We start from the raw sequence: 7852 nt of genomic DNA, 5'->3' as shown, positions 1-7852 counted from the left end.
AAACACTACAAATCAGGGCTTGATTTCTTGTTTTGTTGGTTTTCTAGACTTAGAGAGATGGAAGAAAATATTAATAATAATGCAGATTAAACTTCAAATGTGCCACTTAAAGGTGCATCACAAGTACTTTTGTCAGAAAGCAGATTGCTAGCCATTTACTAGTACACCCCAGGATCTATCCCCAATCTCTAGTCCCCACTCCTTGGATTGGGGCAGAACTAGCCTTAGAGGGAAAATGACTCACCAAGGACGGCCTGAGGTTAGTGTGGGATGGATGTGGGGAGGATCAGTTGAGGCTTCATCCCTCAGTTAATGGTTCTTGCTGTGGAGTCACTTTCAGTCATGTCTGACTTTCCATGACCCCATTGGGGGTTTTCTTGGCAGAGATACTAAAGTGGCTTGTAATTTCCTCCTTTAGCTCCTTTTACAGATGAAGAAACTGAGGCAAACAGGGTTAAATTATTTGCCCAGGGTCATATAGATAGTAAGTGTCTGAGGTCAGATTTGAACTCAGATCTCCTGACTCCCATTCCATGGCTCTATCCACTGCATTACCTAGCTGCTGGTTAATGATAGGAGTGACTATATGCAAATTCCTACATAAACTTCAGGATATTTTTTCAGCACCATCATCTTCTCCTCCACCTGATAGCTCTTGGTTAATACATCAGAGTAGGACACCCAAGTGGAGATGATGAGGCTGATTCATTTATTCATTCCCCAAAATTCAGTAAAGACCTACTATGTGTCACACACTGTACTAGAGGCTAAGGGTACAAAGACCAAAAAAAAATGAAATAAAACCTGTCCTCAAGAAGCTGATGTTTTATCAGTACTCTGTTTCCTCGTCTGTAATGTGAGGATCACAGTGCTTTTATTCTCCCTCTCAAGGGGGTATTGTGAAGACAATGCTTTTGTAAACCTTAAAACTACACAGGAATTTGAGTTATTGACTATAATTCTTAAAATTCTCCAAGACTGGCTCCAACCCAAGGACACTAGAACCCATTTCTATCCAGCAATTTTGGCCTTAGAGGAAACAACACTCTGAGACAAGCCTCCTCCCAACCACCTCCCCAGCTCCACCCACCTCCATGCTTATATTACCAAACATCTGTAAGGAAACTGGAAAAAAAAGTCAGACACCCAGATGTTTTGGTCAATAGAATGCCAAACATCTGGGTGGAAAATAAGGAAGGGACAAATTGCAGGAAAGGAAAGTTCTCAAACATCCAAATGCCTTGACTCCATGGTGCCAGACATCTGGATGTTGGGAGCCATCTGGATTTTTGGAGTCCACCACCTTATCTTATTGAGACATCACCTTGGTCCTTGGCCAAGGCCACACCCTAGGCATGACCCTATTCATAAAAATACCCCAAATGTTAAACAGACAGATATGTGGGGACACATCTTGTCCCTTTTTTCCTAGAATGGGTAGAAGGGGAAGGATGAGGGTCATGGAAAGGTCCATCCTCTCTGGTTTGGAAGAGTCCACTCAGCCATTGAGCTGGAGTTTAGTTTGGATCTGCTCTTATCCACCAAGGCTGGGTGGAATGAGCTTGAACATGGTGCTGGAAGGCAGTTTGGGAGGATTTCTGGTTTCTGTTTGATTTGGGTCTTTTCAGGGCTGCTGTCTGTCTTGGCAGCCTCCAGCCCAGTAGATAAATAGCCCAGAGGCCAGCCATTCTCCAGGCCCTGTCCCAGAGAGAAGCAGCTTCCAGACATTTCTGCTAAAAACAGTAAGTATCTTATCAGTTTACTGTGAATGAATTGGAAACAAGAAAAGGAAGACCCTTTCCCACCTCTATGGGGATTTATGGTTGGGCCATAGGAATGACGGTACAGGGGAAGATAAACAGTGTGGTACACAGGAAGAAAGAAAGCAGGAAGGTCATCACATTCTTCTGTTGCCATGGGATTATGGCCTGAGTCATCACCACCATCTGGATACAGGGGAAAGGAACTTATCTTATTAAGACATCACCTTGGTCCTTGGCCAAGGCCACACCCTAGGTGTGACCCTCTTCGTAAAAATACCCCAGAGGTTAGGCAGATAGATGTGTGGGCACACATCTGGTTCTCCTTTTCCTAGAATGTGTAGAAGGAGAAAGATGAGGGTCATGAGAAGGTCCATCCTTTCTGGTTTGGAAGAGTTCACTCAGCCATTGGGCTGGGCTTTGGATCTGCTCTTATCCACCAAGATTGGACGGAATGAGCTGGAACCTGGAGATAGAAGATGTGACTTCAAATTCTGCCTTGGATATCTGCTGCCTCTGTGAGAAGTCACTTCATCTCCTTTGAGTCAGCTTTCTCACCTGTAAAATGAGAGGTTTAGACTCCACAGCTTCTGAGGTCCCTTCCAGTTAGGTCTACAATCCTGTGACCTCCACCCACTCTACATCCCAGCCAAACTGGATCCCTATCTCTCTACCCCATATGTCCGCCTACCCCCATCTTTTCCTGCCTCCCTGATGCCAGGTGAGGCCACAGTGCCAAGAGAGAAAACATACCATCTGGTTGATTCCTATCTTAACGAATTATTTCGGCTAACTAGGTGTCAGGCTTGGTTGTTTCTATGTGCTGGGTGAGAAAATCACAACAAATTTTCCTAATACAAGATGGCTTGGAGAGGCAGGAAAAGTGGCCTTGTTGTGGAGGGGGGGGGGGTCAAAATCCTGCTATCAGAGCCAGGGGACCTAGAGGTGGAAGTCTGAGCTCCCCTGGGAGGAGGAGAGAGGCCAGGATTCAGGCAGCAGTGTTTGGGGCTCCTTGAAAGTAGAGATCACGAAATTCTTTGTATCTATATCCCCAGGGCCCAGCACAGGGCTTGGCAGATGGTAGGCATTTAATAAATTGATTGATTGTCTGTCATGGGAAACTCTTCTCTCCTGGCTCTCCTCCTCCATGTCTGACTCCTCCTCCACAGTCTCCTTTGCTGGTCCTCCATCCAGGTCAGGCCCACTAACTGTGGGTCTCCTCTAGGGCTCCGCCCTGGACCTTCTTCTCTTCTCCTTCCAGACCATCTCTCTGTGATCTTAGCAGCCCCCGTGGATTTAATGGTGCTCTCTATGCAGAGGATTCCTAGATCTCTTTACTGAGCCTTAACTGGCTTCCCCCAACAATGAGAGCTTTGGGTACATCTCAAACAGGGTATGCTATAGGCACCTCAACCTCAGCATGTCCAAAAGAGATCTCAGTGTCTTCCCCCAAGGCCCCCTAAATCCTCCTGTTCCCAATTTCCCCATTACTGTTGAGGGTACAACCATCCTCATGGTCACCCATTCATGCGACCTTGGGATCATCCTCAGTTCCTTGCTGGCACTCACCCCATATGTCCACTCTTGACAAATTTTGTGTTTTCTACTTCCATGACACCTCTTGAATATGCCCCCTCCCCTCCCCTGACATAGCTCCCACCCCAGTACAGACCCTCATTACCTCATGCCTGGCCCATTGCAACTGCTGCTGGTGGGCCTGCCTGCCTCAAGTCCCTCCCCATTCCAGTCTGTCCTTCACTCAGCTGTCCAATTGATCTGATCACAATGTCTCCCTACTCCCGATAAGCTCCATGGTTTCCTCGTACCTCCAGGATCAAATATAAACTTCTATGTTTGGCATTTACAGAGAGGGAAGAAGAAAGGAAGCAAAGAGGGAAGGAGGTAGGAGGGAAGGAAGGAAGGAGGGAAGGAAGGAAGGAGGGAAGGAAGGAAGGAAGGAAGGAAGGAGGGAAGGAAGGAAGGAAGGAAGGAAGGAAGGAAGGAAGGAAGGAGGGAGGGAGGGAGGGAGGAAGGGAAGAAGGAGGGAGGGAAGGAGGCAGGCAGGGAGGGAGGGAAGGAAGGAGGGAGGAAGGGAGGGAGGAAGGAAGGAGGGAAGGAAAGGAAAATATTTATTATGTGCTTACATGGTACCAAGCATTGTGCTAAATTCTGGGGATACAAATACATAAAACAAGTCAGTCCCTGCCTTCGAGGAACATACATTTTAATAGAGAGAGACAGCATAGACACATAAAGGAACGGTGGCTGGGGGTACTTTAGTCTGGAACATCCCATGAACAATGGTTTAGGAGGAAAGAGGTGATGATGCTGTGAGGAGCCCCTGGCTGACAATCAGCGTTCTCCATAAGTGCCATGGGTGGTCTCTGGAGGCAGGGCTTCCGCCATGCTCTTACCCACTTGGCTTCGGTCTTCAAGCAGAAACTTGGCAGCCACTTTGGGGGGATATTATAGAGGGAAATCCTTCTTCTGATGCATGTTGGACTCACTGGCCACAAAGGACCTTGGGCTCTAGGACTTGGTGATTCTGTGACTCAAGGTCCTGCCCCGGGCCTCTGTATGTCAAGGCCCTAGGGTTATGGCTCAGCCTGGCAGTGATACAGACATGGCTCCCCTTGCTATACCACCTAAAGCTTTATGAAGCAAGCTCTCCACAAAAATCCTTAGGGTTAGGAAACTGAGGCCCAGAAAGATGAAGTGACTTATACCTACCAAGTCACTGTGCTAATGAGGGGGAAGAGCCAAAGTCTAGGACCCAAGTGTCCTGACTCCAGACCAGCCCTGTGTGCCACACACCTCACAGACCTCCTCACCCCCCACATTGACCCTGAGGCCTCAAGAGCCTTTCTGCCTGTCAGAGCCCTCCCCCAATTTGCAAGAGCCACTTTTGGCACCCCCTTCTGGAGGCCTCCCCTTATTCCTCCAGCCACGTGGGGTCTGGCCCTCCTTCTAGCCTCTTGGCTCTTGTCACAGATGACCTATCAATATTCTATTTCTGAATGTATTTATCTCCCCCTACAAGACACCAAGAGCCTTGAGGAGAGGGTCTAATTTTAGGATCATGTGGGAGGAGAGAAGGGCTCTACAATGCTTGCCTTTATGATTTAAGGCTCCTCCTAACTCTGAATTCTCTATTCTCAGGCCCCTCCCAGCTCTGATATTCCCTGTTCTGAGGCCCCTCCCAGCCCTGCCATCCCCTGCTCTAAGGTCCCTCCCAGCTCTGACATCCCTTGTTCTAAGGCCCCTCCCAGCTCTGACATCCCCTGTTCTAAGGCCCCTCCCAGCCCTGACATCCCCTGTTCTAAGGCCCCTGCCAGCTCTGACAACCCCTTTTCTAAGCCCCTTCCCAGCTCTAACATTCAGTATTCTAAGAATCCATCCCAGTTCTGACATTCCCTTGCTCTAAGGCTCCTCTTAGCTTCGACATCCCCTGTTCTAAGATTTCCTCAGTAGAAGGCAAGTTCCATGAAGGTCTGGGCAGTTTAGTTTCTGCCTTTGGATCCCCTGTTTTTCTCACACAGAGCCTGGCACATAGTAGGTGCTTAAGAGGTACCCACTGAATTATATTGAAGCATCATTCCCATTTTACAGACATGGAAAGTGGGGCCAGAGCAAGATTTAGAGTTCGGCAGTGTCTCAGAGGCCATCTGCTCCAAGTATTTTCTTTTTTTAATTTTTTATTTATTTATTTTTAGTTTTCAACATTCACTTTTATAAGATTCTGAGTTCCGAATTTTTCTCCCTTCCTCCCCTCTCCCCACCCAAGGCAGCATGCAATCTGATATTAGTTACACATGTGCAATCATATTAAACATATTTCCACATTAGTCATGTTGTGAAAGAGGAATCAGAACAAAAGAGGAAAAACCACGAGAAAGGAAAAAAGAGCAAATTGTCTGCTTCACTCTGCATTCAGACTCTGTAGTTCTTTCTCTGGATGTGGACAGCATTTTTCATCATGAGCCTTTTGGAATCTTTTATTTGTCAAATGAGAAAACTAAGGCATCTGAAAATGAGGGTCCTGAGTTCAAATCCCGACTCTGACACCCTCACTTTTTGCTGAATCACTTAACTTCCCTGGGTCTTAGTTTCCTCATCTGTGAAATGGGGGAGGGGGCGGGGAGGGCTGGACTCTCTGAAGTCCTGTTTCCCTTCAGCTCTCAATCTCTGTTCGAGGTGCCTCTGGGGAAGACAATGACCTAGAGAAACCTCTCCCCCATCCCCCATCAGTCAGCCCTGGCCCCCTCTCCTCCAGCTCCTTGAAGCCCTGCTATTCCCCCTCCCTGGGTGGTGGTGAAAGCCTAGCCCAGGCTCCCTTTGCTTCTCATTTTGTATTTGGGATAATGACTAGCCGGCGTCAAGATCGACAGCTCCTGCCGTGCCCCCTTCACCTGCTGGGAGCTTATCCCCTGGCAGCTCCATAAACCCTCTGTGACAGGCAGTGCCCAGAGTGGACGTGGAAAAGGAGATGGATGTGCTCAGCTCACCCCTGGAGACCCGTCCTCCAGCCCCACTCCCAGACGATGTTTAGTATTCTCAGCCCGGGCCTTCAATTTGCTTGAGTTCACATCATAAAGAGCTCAGGAACCAAACCATTTACTTGCTCCTCACCTCACTGCCCACTGGAAGATTTCTGGGCCCCATGCAATGGGCCATAGACTCCCGGAGAAATGTCAGCCAAAGGTTTTTCTCAGTCTAGCCATGTCCTGTCTGAAGGTGCAAGGCTTCCTCCCTGCTGATACCAACTCGTTGTTTATCCATTCCTTTCCTGTGTCCTGGACAGAGGGCACTTAGCCTATCAGGGGACCAGAATCCTAAACCTAGAGCTAGAAGTGATCTCATGGGCTGTCTAGTCCCAAACTTGGCATTTTACAGATAAGGAAACCGAGACCTAAGGTTTTCCTTCAAAGCTCTTCAAAACCTGATCCCTTCTTCCCTATTCAGTCTCCTTCCCTCGCCGCCCTCCTCATACTGCTAATGCCTTCCTATGGGAGCCTTCCACTGAGCACTGAGCTAAGCCCTGGGGCTACAAATACCAGCCCCCCCCAAAAAAAGATCAGTCTGGACTTCAAGGACCCTTCATCTTATTAGGAGAAGACAACACATAAAAAGAGAGGTTTAAGGAGGGGGGACCTTGGAGGGGACATGATGGCTAAGTCTGGAGAATGAAGGATGTCTGCTCAAGGATCCTTCCTCAAAATGGTGGTTCAGGAAAGAACTCACCAATAGGAGAAAGGGCGCCCAGAGGCAGCTTTGGAGGGTTGTCTTCTCCACTCCCAAGTTCCTTGAAGTGAAGAACTGTCTTCCTGGTTAGTATTTGTACCACCAGCTCTTTGCCCATTTCCTGGCACAAACAAGAAAGACACTCCCTGCCCTCCAGGTACCCTTCTACCATTGGTGAGTTCTTTCTAGAGCCTCCAATTTGGGGAAGGGGATCGGGACCTTGACTTGGAAGAGCCCTGGGTTCAAATCCCATCTCTGACATCTACTGGGATCATGGGAAATATAGTCAATCAGTCAAAAGTCAGCAAGCATTTAAGAGCATATTAAGAAGACTCGGGTCTTCCTAACTCCAAGTGCCATATGTTATCCACTGGGCCACCTAGGATAAGGAAGCTGGAATGCCATTGAGGGGGGAATTCCCAGGGAGGAAACATGATCCACCAGCACAGACAACACACTTGTCTTTAGCTTCTGCTCTAAGAAGGTTTCCAGGGATATTTAAAGGTACAGAAACTGGCAGTGACTGGGTCACAGAGATGATATGTGTCCGAGAAGGAATTTCTGGGCTTGAAGTCCGAAAAACCTGACTGCAAATTCAGCCTTAGACATTTAGTGGCTGTGTAATCCTGGACAAGTCGCTTAACCTCTGTCTGCCTCAGTTTCCTCATCTGAAAAATGGAGATAATAATAGGACCTTCCTCCCAGGGCAGCTATCAGATGGGGTGTTTACAGAGTTAGCACAGTGCATGGCATATAGTGGATGCTTAATAAATACTCATTTCCTCTCTCTTTTTTCCTTTTTCCTTTCCTTCCTCCCTCCCTACCTCCTTTCCTTCCTTCCTTCTTTCCTC

The sequence above is a fragment of the Trichosurus vulpecula genome, chromosome 1 (assembly GCF_011100635.1).
Source record: "Trichosurus vulpecula isolate mTriVul1 chromosome 1, mTriVul1.pri, whole genome shotgun sequence".
In the NCBI taxonomy this organism is placed as follows: domain Eukaryota; kingdom Metazoa; phylum Chordata; class Mammalia; order Diprotodontia; family Phalangeridae; genus Trichosurus; species Trichosurus vulpecula.
The sequence above is the reverse complement of the archived record's forward strand: the minus strand, read 5'-3'. Positions refer to the sequence as shown.